General features: G+C 41.4%; 1 protein-coding gene and 1 pseudogene across 3 annotated transcripts in view; one reads left to right on the top strand and one right to left on the bottom strand.

Moving 5' to 3' along the window:
* The window catches only part of LOC131937487 (uncharacterized), a 104,724-nt gene that overhangs the window by 37,536 nt on the left and 50,274 nt on the right, over positions 1-16,914 (bottom strand). The gene's annotated exons all lie outside the window — the stretch shown is intronic.
* On the top strand, positions 9,596-11,039 carry LOC131937503 (uncharacterized; annotated as a pseudogene).

Below are 16,914 nucleotides of genomic sequence, written 5' to 3'. Positions count from 1 at the left end.
TCTTTATTTCATAGGAGTACAGCCAAAGCCTTTTTTCGTCTAATTCAAACCCTAGTTTTATTTCTAATCCAAATACTATTCCTATCTCGTACACAAACCATACTATTACCTCTAATCCTAATCCTACTCCCACACTAATCCACGCTACTCCTACCTCTAATCCAAACTCTACTTTCACCTCTAATATTCCCCCCATCCTCTCTTACACCCAATCACAATTCCCCACTCAAACCCTGACCTAAACAACAATCCCAATCTTCACCTTTAACTGTTTCACCCCTCCCCTCCCCAGATCATCTCCCCCCCGACACTGTCAGTATGTGTATAAATTGGTGATCACCCCACAAATGACGCAACGAATCAATAAACAAATGCCAGTATCCACAAGTTCTATCGACGTTCATCATGTTCGCCTTCTCTAACAAACCTTCCAGCTCTTGACTAATATTCTGATCTACAGGGATACATGGGTGTTCTTTAAGGGGGTGAGCCATGAATGACGTCACGCTTTTTAAACGATTTTACTCCCCCCCCCCTCTCCACCGTCACACATCGTTACAAAAAGCCAGACTCCCCCCCCCCCCCCAACGTCTGACCCCATCCCACTACCCCCCGTAAAATTACAGTTTAATTTATTTTTAAATATGGATTTTTTTCTTCACAAAAACACTGACGGAGCTAGGTCAACAAAGAGTATATTAATCAATTTATATTACAATTTACAACAACTAATTTCTAAAACACGAAATAACTTCTTACATTAATTTTTAAAAATACAAAGTTTTGACGTTACACTACATGAGCGCTTACCCCCCCCCCCCCCACCCATCGTCATACATTGTCACATAATTGCGAACCTCCCCCCCCTCCCCCTAGGAGTATGACATTATTTATGTACGACCCCCCCCCCCCCCCCTGGTTGTTTTCCTTGATAGGCTGACGACACTTGTGCTTTTGTCCCGAGGCTAACGTGAAGATACGAGGCCTGTAAGAAAACAACCTCTTATCGACGATAACCCCCCCCCCCCCCCCATCTCCTCAAGAAAGACGGCGTCGTTTAGTTTGCACCCGTCACACGCCGCCGCCCACAGTTCCGCGTGATTAACCCAGTCACGGCTGGTCGATCATCGATCTCAACAACTGATCAGCGATTGTGGAAAACGTCAACAAATCAGATGCGAGACGGAACTGAGGCGAGTCGGAGCGCATGCGCCGAAACATGTTTACTTCCGGTTGAGTCTTGTGTTGACTTGAGCCGTTCGGCACAAAAAAAAAGGCGATTTGTTTTGATTCCGCTGAACAATCCGTTAATTGAATGATGCTAATTAGTCATCGGGAAAACTTGTTTGATTGGTACAATCTTGTTGTGTATAAATACGATGTACGCTATCGGACTGTTTTCAGTTGACACATCTCGTATTTCTAAATATAGATTAATTAACTAAATCAAATGAATTACCCCCCCCCCCCATTACATCCACACTACAATGGCCGGATTACCTATGACTCTATCAGCTGTATGACATACGAATGACATGTATGACATCCGTGACTTGTGTAACATTAGTTGCCTATGACCTACGCGTCTATAGTGACCTTCATGCAGAGGCGTAGCGGCCCCTCCCGGCGCCCGGGGACAAACTTTCAATTTGGCGCCCCCCACCCCATTTATTTTTTATGTTTACAATTCAAAACTGCAGCTAAAATTAGCTTTTATATTTTTTCAACCCATATGTACCCCCCACTTTCGCTACGCCTCTGCCTTCATGACCGATGACCGATATTACCTCTGCAAATGTGTAAACCTTTGTGACTTATGCCTTCTATAGCCGCGGTTTCAATGACTGCCATGACATATTAGTTCGATGACCTTTGCGGCCCAATTGACCTCTATGAGCCATGCTCTTAGTGCCCGAGCGACCTATATGACTTATGACTTAAAAGTCCTCTGTGGCTTTATTGACCTATACGACCTATGACTTTGATAATCTTGTAACTCTCATTAGCTGTCTCTTTAATAGCGTCTATGACTTCAGCAAGCTTTACAAACTGAGTGACGTCTTTAGCCGCAACACCCACCCCTACAAATCCCCCCCCCTCCCCCCAAGATCTGAAATCATCGTTTTGAACCCTGTTTTTAGATGATAATGGTGATTTATTGAGTATTTGCGCGCAACACTCAACTACACAAAAAATTATGAAAACAAATTGCGCCCATGAAATTGCCATTATCCGCTTGAGCGAACGTCTTTGTGGTTCTCTCAGGCCAAAAAGATGGACGTTGTTTTTATATTTCTTTTAAAATCTTTTCCAGCCTATGAGCTATAGAAATTAAAAAAAAATTACACATTTTTTTGTTGAGCTCAATTAAGCTCAGAAAGTTGAGTTTAAAATGACAGGAATGTGTAAAATTGATAAGTTGGATAAATTGATAATGATAAGTTGTATTGGGGGTGGGGAACAGGGGGAGAGGAATAGCTGATCAGAGGCGTAGCGACCCTTCCCGGCGCCCGGGGACAAACTTCCAATTTGGCGCCTCCCTCGGGAACAAACTTTCGATTTGCACCCCCCCCCCCAACTATTTATAATGCAAAAATGCAGCTGAAATGACATTTTAATTTGTTTTTCCAACCCATTTTGGCGCCCCCTGAGGTCGGCGCCCGGGGACATGTGTACCCCCACCCCTCGCTACGCCTCTGTAGCTGATCTTTCTTCTTGATTGGGTAACAATTAGTAGGAGACTGGGGCTACCCGTGGGAGACTCCGGCTAGACTCGGGCTACCTGTAGGAGACTCGGGCTACCTGTAGGAGACTCGGGCTACCTGTAGGAGACTCGGGCTACCTGTAGGAGACTCGGGCTACCTGTAGGAGACTGGGGCTACCTGTGGGAGGCTCGGGCTACCTGTAGGAGAAACGGGCTACCTGTGGGAGACTCGGGCTACCTGTAGGAGACTGGGGCTACCTGTGGGAGAAACGGGCTACCTGTCGGTCTTAAACAGAGCCGGCGCTACCTATAAGGCGAACTAGGGCGCCATTCCTAGGGGGACGCAAAAAGGTTGAATCGCTATTATCAAAAAGTACCTAATAATTAATAACTTTGATTATCTTTTATAAACTATAATGCAAAAGTGTGACGTCGCACCATCTGACCCCCCCCACCCCTACCCCTACCCCTCATCACACACCGTCACAAAATTACGGACCCCCCCTCCCCCTACGAGTGTGACGTCATTTATGGACGACCCCTTAGGCCTATATAGGGCTACATCTATTCGCGTTGGTGAAAATGCAACCCCGCCTCCCTAATTTGGAAAGGCCGGGGCGCTTTTTATCAGTCACTTTGATATAGAAAACGATTAAATAAGTTCGTATTTCAAATTTCGAACATTCCAAAAGGTTATCTAATTTTAATGTTGACTTAGGGATCGCTCCAGCGCATGACGGGGCGTTCCAAAACACGTGCAATTTAGGTTTTTAATAGGGCTTGTTTTCTCTGACTTTGAATTAGAAATCTGTTCAGCTGTGTGGGGTCATCCATAAATGACGTCACACTCGTAGGGGGGAGGGGGGGGGTCCGTAATTTTGTGACGATGTGTGATGAGGGGGAGGGGGGGGGGGGTCAGATGTTGCGACGTCACATTTTTGCATTATAAAAAAGCAATGTTAGAAAACGAATTTTAGACGTTATTTCGCGTTTTATATAACTGTTTTAATAAATTGTAATAGTTTAGACAAGATTTTGGAAAAATATCGATTTTTAAAAAAAATTCAACTGCAATTTTGAGGGGGGTTGTAGGTTGAGGTGTGACGTCATTTTAGGGGGGGGGGTCTGGCTTTTTGTGACGACGTGTGACGGAGGGGAGGGGGGAGGTAAAAATCGTCCAAAAAAGCGTGACGTCATTTATGGATGACCCCTATACAGTTTTGTAATGACGGGGTGTTCAAAGTATTGTCACGTGTTTGGTACGTTTTGGTGCTTCGTTTAGATTTTGGAGTAACGGCGGAAGACTGTTGCTGATTAAAGTGTTGTTTTTTTATTTGGTTGTTGTCGTGTTGTTGAAGGTCTAGTTGAGTCTGATTGATAGAAGGGAAATGAGAATGTAGGTGATGAAGTATCGGGTGGGGGAAAGGAGGGGGGGTTATCGTCCTTAACGAGCTACTGATAGTGTTTTAAAGCAAATATTTTCAGTGGGAGCGTTGGTACTGTCGAATTCACAAATTATGAATTACTGAAAAGTAGAAAATAAAACAACTAAATAGCGGCGTATGATACGCTGCGGGTCAGTTCGTAATTTATATTTAATCAATTTTAATAGTAATGTCTGTAATGGTATTACTATTTGGTATCATCCGTATTGGTTTTTTTTTAAAGTGCGTCCCTTAATATTTAAGGGATCCAAATTTTTTTTTAAATTACTGTTTCCCTACAATCAATAATAACTTGTCATCAAAATTTATTAGAAGTATGTTATAATAAAGATACCGTATTTAGACTTTTACACAAAACTTACAGTTAAGTGGTCAGTGAGTAAAATATATATTTTTAGACATGATTACATATTAAATATAAAACGATTGTTATATTTATTACATAATGAAATTTAGATAGCTTTTTGTGTTTTTTAAGTATGTTAAACTTGGTTAATTTAGCTATTCTTGTTAAAGTTATTTCCCTTGAATACAATTTTGGTATTTAGATTTCCAAATGGGAGAAAATTCATTGCTTAACTTTACATTCATTTCAAATTCCTGCACCTTAGGTTCACCGCTTACTTATAAATACAACTTTAAGTTATTTTTTGCTATTGTAAAATTATATATAACAGAAGTGCTAAACAAAATAGTTTGGTAGGTTTTTTTTTAGCATTATCAAGTTGAAAAACAAATACATCTGTAGTTTTTCTCCTAGACTTTTTTCTCCCGGAAGGGGGTGGGGGTGGGGGGGGGGGGGGGGGAGAAAGCACTTGAAATTTTCTAGGGGGGGGGGCTATGTCGTAAAGTACAAAGTAGACTCGTGGACTTAGCAACAATTTCAATAGAATGTGATTACGCTTGCAAACTGGAATTGAAGGAATTACTACAAACTTTTGTGACGAAGGAGACAACAAATTAATATGTCATTTTTAATTAACATAATTTTTTCGTAATTAGTGTGTGCGAAAGGCGCGTTTTAATAAGTTTTGCCTAGGGTGCTAATGAACCTGGCGCCGGTGCTGGTCTTAAGGCTGTGGCTACCTGGTAGCTTGTTTACACCGACATGCGGACACGAACACACACACAAACACAAGGCTGTGGCTACCTGGTAGCTTGTTCACACTGACATGCGGACACGAACACACACACAAACACAGGGCTGTGGCTACCTGGTAGCTTGTTCACACTGACATGCGGACACGAACACACACACAAACACAGGGCTGTGGCTACCTGGTAGCTTGTTCACACTGACATGCGGACACGAACACAAACACAAACACAAGGCTGTGGCTACCTGGTAGCTTGTTCACACTGACATGCGGACACGAACACACACACAAACACAGGGCTGTGGCTACCTGGTAGCTTGTTCACACTGACATGCGGACACGAACACACACACAAACACAGGGCTGTGGCTACCTGGTAGCTTGTTCACACTGACATGCGGACACGAACACAAACACAAACACAGGGCTGTGGCTACCTGGTAGCTTGTTCACACTGACATGCGGACACGAACACACACACACACAAACACAAGGCTGTGGCTACCTGGTAGCTTGTTCACACTGACATGCGGGCGCGAACACACACACACACACGCCTGTAAACACATTCACTCGCACACACACAAACACACATGTATAAACACTTTATCTCCCCCCCCCCCAACACACAAACACATACACATTATGTCCTTGTTGGACATCTACCAGAATTTAAGAAAATAAAAGAAGCTTCAAAATTAGAATAGATATATTCGGGTTCATAATTATTAATTCCGAAAATTAACTTCATTTTAAATATCGACATTAAAATCACATACAACTTGAAAAAAATATTGTGCATTTTACCACGCAGCTATCAAAAAATAAAAAAAATAACAACTTGTGCTTAATAAGGCTAATTAATAGCATGGGCAGGTAAGCGTCAGTGAATCGCAGGTCTTCTATGTTTTTATGGCGAGGTAACTTAAATAAATGGATCGCAATCTTCATGTACAGAGTTGTACCTGCTCATGTGTGTGTGTGTGTGTGTGTGTGTGTTGTGTGTGTGTATTGTGTGTGTGGAGGTTGAGGTGTGGGGTGTCTGTATATAAAGGGGTGGGGGTGGAACAAGCGAACGTATCAGCTTCCACATGAAGAGGAGTTAAGTTTTGAATTTAGATTTTGTTATAACCATCGTTGAATACCTCGCGAATAGTAATAATTAACTCGATATAAAACAAGAACAACGCTAAATAACAACTGTATATATTTGACTTGTATCCAAGCGGAATGTTTTTGAGCTAAGTTAGAGGAAGATTTTTTTGTGTAGGGCCCTAGAATCTTCTAGACCGCGAGAAAAACAAATCGTCGGCCGGAAATGCATGTTCTATTTATCGTATGGCTGAAATAATGCGGGGGTTATTTCTGCGCCAACGAATATACATCCCAAAATGCATTCGAAAACATGCCGGCGAGTTTATAAACGGGAATCGCCTTAGGTGGTTTCCTAATCTACGTCACATTTATTTCTAATTATAGCTTGTTGGGGAAAATCCGAAGATTATTATTGTCTTATTTTAGAATGAGGTTATCCAGCTGAAGATAGGATGAGCCCTGTCTTCCAAGAGTTACGGGAAATGACGTGCAGGAGTTATGCCAAGGGCCAAACGAATCTTCTCCACAGGGTAATCAAGTATGGGAGAATATTCAATGCGAAAAATAACATCCAGTAGAGTAACCTTCCATAAAAATCTCATTTTCAGGAGTCTTTGATTTTTCTCAGTTAAAATGGTTTTAAAATATCAAGTTAGAAGTCCACTCCAGAAGACACCAGTTCAAAAAGGTTAGAAATGGCCACGATAAGCGTAGTGGGAGTTTTAACTGTTTGGGTATATGGTAGTAAGACAAACAGGGTTATCTTTAAAAGAGGACAAGATACTAAAAATAGATTGTCACATGACTGAGCTTACGTCAGTTTAAAACTGATGTGATTTTAACTCCAACCTAACACTGCAGTACAAACTGAATGACGTCTTTGGCCGCAACAGCCATCCCTACAAATAATCAGCCCCATAAGATCTAAAAATCACCGTTTTGAACCCAGTTTTTGGATGATAATGGTGATTTATTGAGTTTACCCAAGGAAACAAGAATAAATAGTTAGCCAATAGCCTAGTAAGATCAGTAACATTGTGGTCGTCTAACTCATACTGTCGCCTGTCCACCCACAGCACGGTGAGCTGACCACTAGCCGTGGACCTCTGTTATATAATGGTCGACATGGTCATCTAGAGGGCAAGAGTCGGTTATCACAATCTGCATCAATCAGTAACAAGTTGGAAACCGTTTTATGGTTCAAAAGCTTTCTCAATTGCTAGAAAATTCAAATGTCTTTTAACCAGCTAAAGATTTAACGGTCCCCTGTCAAGCTATATGATAGAGATGTCCTCTGTTCACCTATATGATACAAATGCCCTCTGTCTAGGTAGATATACAAATGTCTTCTGTCCATCTATATAAATTCCCACTGTCCTGCCATGATACAAATGTCCTCTGTCCTGCTATGATACAAATGTCCTCTTTTAATATCCTGTCCTCCAAACAAGACCAAGTACTCCACACAATGACGTAATTTTTAAAAACTGTTAACGCTATCTTCTCATCTCTCCTTCCCTCCTTCAAGTTCAAGGCCAGTCAAGTGTGAAACAAGCTCACGCGCACAGATCTAAAAGCCGTTTTAGATGCACGTGCGTTGTGTAACAAAGGGACAGCACCTTGACCAAGCGGCATAATCATCCATCAAGTGGCTCTTGCTTTTTAAAGAAAAATATAATAGAATTTTAAAATGTATGGCTGATCTTATCCCGGCACATTAAACTTTGATTGTTTCTAAACTGAATTAAACTTGCAAAAAATTTGACATTAACCGACTTTTCAATGTAATAAAATACAAAAAAATATCTCCAGACTCTAACAGTAAAAGCGTTAACAGCAAAATAATTTTTTTCAAAACGATTTAAAATTGTGGTAAAACCTCCATAAAGTCAAATATCTGGGAGTAGCATAATCATGATTGCTAACTCTAATGGCCCCGAGTTTTCATCCTAGGGAGAGTCCCGCTAGCTGGGGACAGCAACCCATCTAGGGGAGAAAACTCTAAAATCAAACAAATGTGTCTTGCAATTTTTTTCATGGTGTAGAATTTAGAAAGGCTATGGAACCAATTCCAGAAACTAAAGCAGGCAGAAGTAGAAGTCAGTGGACCATAAATTATATCGCACAAGTAGATGCGCAATACTTAATTATGTTGGAGGAAATCCCCTCCATAATTATAATTAAGAAAGAATTCTTACAAAATAGTAACATTTTTTAGATATTGTAAAAATAAATAGTTTACATTATAAAAACCTTTTTCTCACATTTTGTAAAAATCTGTTACATCTTGTAAAAATAATTTTCTTTCATTTTGTTGAAATCTTTTTATTACGTTTTGTAAAAATCATTCTTTCATTTTATAAAAATAATTCTCTTACATTTTTGTAAAAAAAACAAACAAAAAAAAACCCTTCTAACATTTAGTAAAAATCTTTCCCCTACACTTTGCTATAATCTCTAGATTCAGTTTGAAAGCAGTTGGGACATGGTAGGATAAAGTTCGACACTTGGAATAAAAGGCTAAAGATCACTGGGTTTATTTTGTATCGATCTACCAGAATTAAATATCTGAATGCTTTTGTTACAGCGAAACAAAAACGAGTGTGTGTGTGTGTATGTGTGTTTGTGTGTGTGTGTGTGTGTGTATGTGTGTGTGTGTTTATGTGTGTGTGTGTGTGTGTGTGTGTGTGTGTGAACGGCGCAATCCATGACTTGATGCCGTATGAGCTGCTGGTCTGATGACAGATGACGTTACCAGTAAAAAAGTATTGAGTATTGCTACAGCCCCATGCTGGGCCCCATGTGTAACATTATAGCCCCATACTGGGCCCCAGGTGTAACACTACAGCCCCCCAACTGGGCCCCAAGTGTTCCATATGAGGTTATTTTGTTGTAGCTATTTTGTATATGTGTGACGTATTCTCCACCTCCAGACTGTACCCATGTTGTACGCAGGTACTGACCATGTTGTACCCATGTATTGACCATGTTGTACCCAGGTACTGACCATATTGTACCCAGGTACTGACCATGTTGTACCCATGTATTGACCATGTTGTACCCAGGTACTGACCATATTGTACCCAGGTACTGACCATGTTGTACCCAGGTACTGATCAGGTTGTACCCAGGTACTGACCATGTTGTACCCAGGTACTGATCAGGTTGTACCCAGGTACTGACCATGTTGTACCCATGTATTGACCATGTTGTACCCAGGTACTGACCATATTGTACCCAGGTACTGACCATGGTGTACCCAGGTACTGACCATGGTGTACCCAGGTACTGACCATGTTGTACCCAGGTACTGACCATGTTTTGTATTGACCATGTTGTACCCAGGTACTGACCATGTTGTACCCGGGTACTGACCATGGTGTACCCAGGTACTGACCATGTTGTACCCAGGTACTGACCATGTTGTACCCAGGTACTGACCATGTTGTACCCAGGTACTGACCATGTTGTACCCTGGTACTGACCATGTTGTACCCAGGTACTGACCATGTTGTACCCAGGTACTGACCATATTGTACCCAGGTACTAACCATATTGTACCCACGTACTGACCATGTTGTACCCAGGTACTGACCATGTACCCAGGTACTGACCATGTTGTACCCAGGTACTGACCATATTGTACCCAGGTACTGACCATGTTGTACCCAGGTACTGACCATGGTGTACCCAGGTACTGACCATGTTGTACCCAGGTACTGACCATGTTGTACCCAGGTACTGACCATGTTGTACCCAGGTACTGACCATGTACCCAGGTACTGACCATGGTGTACCCAGGTACTGACCATGTTGTACCCAGGTACTGACCATGTTGTACCCAGGTACTGACCATGTTGTTCCCAGGTACTGACCATGTACCCAGGTACTGACCATGGTGTACCCAGGTACTGACCATGTTGTACCCAGGTACTGACCATGGTGTACCCAGGTACTGACCATGTTGTACCCAGGTACTGACCATGTTGTACCCAGGTACTGACCATGTTGTACCCAGGTACTGACCATGGTGTACCCAGGTACTGACCATGTTGTACCCGGGTACTGACCATGGTGTACCCAGGTACTGACCATGTTGTACCCAGGTACTGACCATGTTGTACCCAGGTACTGACCATGTTGTACCCAGGTACTGACCATGGTGTACCCAGGTACTGACCATGTTGTACCCAGGTACTGACCATGTTGTACCCAGGTACTGACCATATTGTACCCAGGTACTAACCATATTGTACCCACGTACTGACCATGGTGTACCCAGGTACTAACCATATTGTACCCACGTACTGACCATGGTGTACCCAGGTACTAACCATATTGTACCCAGGTACTGACCATGTTGTACCCAGGTACTGACCATGTTGTACCCAGGTACTGACCATGTTGTACCCAGGTACTGACCATGTTGTACCCAGGTACTGACCATGTTGTACCCAGGTACTGACCATGTTGTACCCAGGTACTGACCATGTTGTACCCACGTACTGACCATGTTGTACCCAGGTACTGACCATGTTGTACCCAGGTACTGACCATGTTGTACCCAGGTACTGACCATGTTGTTCCCAGGTACTGACCATGTACCCAGGTACTGACCATGGTGTACCCAGGTACTGACCATGTTGTACCCAGGTACTGACCATGTTTTGTATTGACCATGTTGTACCCAGGTACTGACCATGTTGTACCCAGGTACTGACCATGTTGTACCCAGGTACTGACCATGTTGTACCCAGGTACTAACCATATTGTACCCAGGTACTGACCATGTTGTACCCAGGTACTGACCATGTTGTACCCAGGTACTGACCATGTTGTACCCAGGTACTGACCATATTGTACCCAGGTACTAACCATATTGTACCCACGTACTGACCATGTTGTACCCAGGTACTGACCATGTACCCAGGTACTGACCATGTTGTACCCAGGTACTGACCATATTGTACCCAGGTACTGACCATGTTGTACCCAGGTACTGACCATGGTGTACCCAGGTACTGACCATGTTGTACCCAGGTACTGACCATGTTGTACCCAGGTACTGACCATGTTGTACCCAGGTACTGACCATGTACCCAGGTACTGACCATGGTGTACCCAGGTACTGACCATGTTGTACCCAGGTACTGACCATGTTGTACCCAGGTACTGACCATGTTGTTCCCAGGTACTGACCATGTACCCAGGTACTGACCATGGTGTACCCAGGTACTGACCATGTTGTACCCAGGTACTGACCATGTTGTACCCAGGTACTGACCATGGTGTACCCAGGTACTGACCATGTTGTACCCAGGTACTGACCATGTTGTACCCAGGTACTGACCATATTGTACCCAGGTACTGACCATGTTGTACCCAGGTACTGACCATGTTGTACCCAAGTACTGACCATGTTGTACCCAGGTACTGACCATATTGTACCCAGGTACTGACCATGTTGTACCCAGGTACTGACCATGTTGTACCCAGGTACTGACCATGTTGTACCCAAGTACTGACCATGTTGTACCCAGGTACTGACCATGTTGTACCCAGGTACTGACCATGTTGTACCCAGGTACTGACCATGTTGTACCCAGGTACTGACCATATTGTACCCAGGTACTGACCATGTTGTACCCAGGTATTGACCATGTTGTACCCAGGTACTGACCATGTTGTACCCAGGTACTGACCATGTTGTACCCAGGTACTGACCATGTTGTACCCAGGTACTGACCATGTTGTACCCAGGTACTGACCATGTTGTACCCAGGTACTGACCATGTTGTACCCAGGTGCTGACCATGTTGTACCCAGTTACTGACCATGTTGTTCCCAGGTACTGACCATGGTGTACCCAGGTACTGACCATGTTGTACCCAGGTATTGACCATGTTGTACCCAGGTACTGACCATGTTGTACCCAGGTACTGACCATGTTGTACCCAGGTACTGACCATGTTGTACCCAGGTACTGACCATGTTGTACCCAGGTACTGACCATGTTGTACCCAGGTACTGACCATGTTGTACCCAGGTACTGACCATGTTGTACCCAGGTACTGACCATGTTGTACCCAGGTACTGACCATGTTGTACCCAGGTACTGACCATATTGTACCCAGGTACTGACCATGTTGTACCCAGGTACTGACCATGTTGTACCCAGGTACTGACCATGTTGTACCCAGATACTGACCATTTTGTACCCAGGTACTGACCATGTTGTACCCAGGTACTGACCATGTTGTACCCAGGTACTGACCATGTTGTACCCAGGTACTGACCATGTTGTACCCAGGTACTGACCATGTTGTACCCAGGTACTGACCATGTTGTACCCAGGTACTGACCATGTTGTACCCAGGTACTGACCATGTTGTACCCAGGTACTGACCATGTTGTACTCAGGTACTGACCATGTTGTACCCAGGTGCTGACCATGTTGTACCCAGGTACTGACCATGTTGTACCCAGGTACTGACCATGTTGTATCCAGGTACTGACCATGTTGTACCCAGGTACTGACCAAATTGTACCCAGGTATTACCCATGTGATATCCACATTGCATCCACGTTTTATCCACAAATTTAGCATATTCTTTCACAGATGTCCCATTTACCTATTACTTTCTGTATAGATTACATCATAACACACACACCCAACCCTGCTACTTGCTGCATATCCGCTCACAGCCCCACCCCTAAACATTGCCACCCCCCAGCTACATGAGAGCCTTACCCCACCCCACACCGCCCACCCCACCATTCTCTGGATCGTGTTAAAAACAATTAGAATAAAACCCTCCGAATAAAAATGCGAAACGATTCTTAACCCAGCCGCGTAATCGATTCCCAAACTCTTTTGTTCTGTTCCCCGATCCCTAAACTGCTGCTAAATCTGGCACCTCGCTCAATCAGCCATCTTGCACTCGCTCTAAAAAAATCTGGCATGACGTCTGCTCCACAGCTTATGAGGGAGAGGAGTTTAGCTTGAACCCTATCGAGGATGATTGAAATTAATTTAAATCAGTGGGTTGCGTCCCTTCTTGATTGTTTTATCTGCTGTCAGGTCAGAATGGACAGATAAAAAATATCTACACATGTCTTACCAGTGGCGTAGCTAGGTCGGGTGTCACCCGGTGCGGCACCCATGGTGTCACCCCCCCCCACCAAAAAAGAAGATATATATATATATATGTATATATATATATATATATATATATATATATATATATATATATATATATATATATATATATATATATATATATATATATATATATATATATATATATAGTGTCTTACACTAAAGGAAAATATCAAAACACTTCTTACATTAAAAATTGGCGACGACGTTTTTTTTTGGCCATAACTAATGAAGAAAAAGAACAAAAAAATAAACAAACCACTTAACACATACATTTTAATTTATTAACGCGAAGTAAAAAAACTGGCAATAGTGAATCGCATTGCTATATCATTAACTGAAATAAAAATTAAACCCAGACGCTAAAGTTAAGGCGTTTTTCAACGAAAAATAAGTACACTGGTACAGAGTTTCTTCCAGGCATCTCTTCGTGTGTGTGTGTGTGCCCCCCCCCCCCCCCGAACGAAATGGAACTTATATAGAAAATATATACTTTCACCAGTGTCCGCCCCCCGGAAAATGTTGACCGCCCCCCCTCCAAATTATCAAGCCCCCCCCCCCCCCCGGAGAAAAAGTCTGGAAGAAACACTGCACTGGTGGCACTTGAAGTATTCTCGAAAAGAATCAATAGCTAAACACATTTTGTACCGACTAAGTTAACAATTATTTTTGGTAGTTTTAAAATTCTGATACAGTAAGTATTTTTTGGATATTTAATATTAACAAAATACTCTACAAATTACATAACCTTACTACGGCTTCGAATGTTTTATTTAAGTAAATGATTTTCATTAAATTAACTAAAAAAGTGTTTTTTTCTTTAATTGTTCAGATCAAGACTTATCTAATTCTACAACCCCGAATAGAGCTTCTAATTCTACAACCCCGAATAAAGCTTCTAATTCTACAACCCAGAATAAAGCTTCTAATTCTACAACCCCGAATAAAGCTTCTAATTTGATAAAACAAAACAAGTCACTGAAACATTTAATAAGGACTTTAAAAATTTAACTGAAGCCTCTCTCTAAGCATTCATTTTAACCAAAACAAGTTTTGCTGACGTCATATCCTGCCCGACCGCGCATGTTTCTTAAGTCACAATATTCCATTCCGATTGGTTGAATGTGATCTTCCGCTCGAGAAACCAAAAGTCTCAAGTTAAACTTAAAAAAAAAACGAAAAAAATAAAATAAAACCCTTTTTTAAAAAAATAATTTTCTTGCGTAGAAGCTCAATTAGCGTTTGTTAATTAGTTTAAAAGTTGATACAATTAATGGGATTAATAATGGTCAGCCACATCTACATTATATATTTTAAAAAAATGGCTAAGTTCGTCTGTCTGTAACTTGGTATCAGAAGCTATTAAAAGGAACAGCAAAAAAAAAAAAAAAAAAAAAAAAAAAAAAAAAAAAAAAAAAACACACAGAACAAGCGGATTGAAAAGTAAATACGTTATTCTTTTCAACATTGAGACATTTTTTACCCGTTGTATTCCTATCACCCGACTGGTATTCTGCTAGTTTTATTATAATTAGTGTGACCGTTAATCATTTCTTAACCATAACCCAAACTTAGATCTCAGTATTAAGGCACAAAAAAAAAACACAACGAAAATTAACTTCGGGGTGGAAACAAATCCCCCCCCCCCTTTACCACTCCTAGATCTAGAGAATCTACAAGCCAAACATAAACTTTCTCATCTATTAAATATGCGATTCATGTTGCTAAAACATAGGCTAGAAAAATCACCTTACTACTAAAGGGCTAAATGACAAATGCCTGTGTTTTGGTAGAAACTGTATTTTGACAATGGCAAATATCAGTGTTTTGATAGTGGGAAACGCCTATTTTTTTGCTAGTGGCAAATGTCTGTGTTTTCATAAAGTATATTTTATCAGATCACCAAGACACAAACAGTGAGGTACTCAAGCAGAAAGCGAGAAGTCCACCTAACGCTCCCGGCAATATCACAACTACATGGACCCGACTATTTGTTTGTTTCAGCTATAAAATAAATCCGGTTTTTTTATTCCAAGAGTGGAATATAAAGTTCCAGAGCGCACATGACCAGAAATTTTTCCACTGGTAAAACGCTAGGATGAAATCAATTTTTCCTGTGAACTTTTTACGTAGTTGTATTTTCCCGTGCGTTTTTTACGTAGTGTTATTTTTCCGTTCACAAATAACATGTTTGTTAATGGAGGCAGTCGTGAATAGTCTAGAAAACGTATATAAAATATACGTTTAAAATCTGGTGGGATGTTATTGATGATATATGGTTATAAAAACATAACTGTTCACTGTTTCTTCCAAACTTTTTTCTCCGAAGGGGGGGGGGGAGCACTTTATATTTTTGAGGGGGGCGGGGCGGACACTAGTAATAGTGTATGTTTAATATATAAATTCCATCTCGTTCGGGGTGGGGGGTGGGGGTGGGCGAAGAGATCTGTGACGGTTTTATTTAAAAAATTGTATCGGCAAAGTTTTGAGGACAAAATGTTATAAAGTGGGGTTTCATAACGATCACGGAGTTCCTGCCAATTGATCTTTGTATCACGGAAGTAAAACTTCGGGTTATAACCTAGGCTTGATGAAAATTAATAGAAATATTTTCAAGTTCTCTTGATTTGAAACTTTTATAACATTGATTCCAAAAAACCTTTAAAATTTCCGAATTATTTTCAGGCTTGTTTTTTTTTTTTTATCCATGTGAACTCTAATGGTCGAACCCAACTCTTCAAACTGGACCTCTCCCGTTAGCAGCGATACTGTTGTTCTTTAATATAACTGTATGCGATTTTCAGATATCTTCCGTGTATACAAAATTTTGCTTCCAAATTTTTTGATAATAAAGTTGCTTTTAGTGTCACATATTAACCTTTAACGTATATGTTAAATACTTAACAAGCGCAATATTTAAAAAATCTACAACTTTATCACCTGATGGGAATACATTTTATTCAAAGATTCTTGTCCTTTTTGTCGAGATTAAATATCTGTAACACAGAGAACTCATTTCACACCCCTACGGCTTATCCTCCACCCACGCTAAAATATCACGTATATACCTAATCACAACATCTAGAAAGTGTAAGATTTATTTCCCTTACATGAAAAATCAAACACTTTTTATTTACCTCCCCTAGAAATTATTTCTAAAACGAGGGTTGATATATTAATAAACAATCTTTTCAAACGTCAGCACTTAATGATTAAATAACCGGGCTTTTATTTTTAATTCAATCAACACGCTTGACCGGGCAGAGATTTTTCTTCATTAAAAATAAAACGGCGGCAAAAAGCGTGCGCTGTTTGATGTTTAATTCCTGGCGAAGATGGCATCGCTTCCAACCCAGGCCTTATCAATAGTGTATAAAGCCTTGAATATAGGTCGACCAGGGATCATTCTAGCTG

This window comes from Physella acuta, unplaced genomic scaffold (assembly GCF_028476545.2).
Source record: "Physella acuta isolate Inbredline_101_S28 unplaced genomic scaffold, ASM2847654v3 ptg000211l, whole genome shotgun sequence".
NCBI lineage: Eukaryota > Metazoa > Mollusca > Gastropoda > Physidae > Physella > Physella acuta.
The sequence above is the reverse complement of the archived record's forward strand: the minus strand, read 5'-3'. Positions and strand labels throughout refer to the sequence as shown.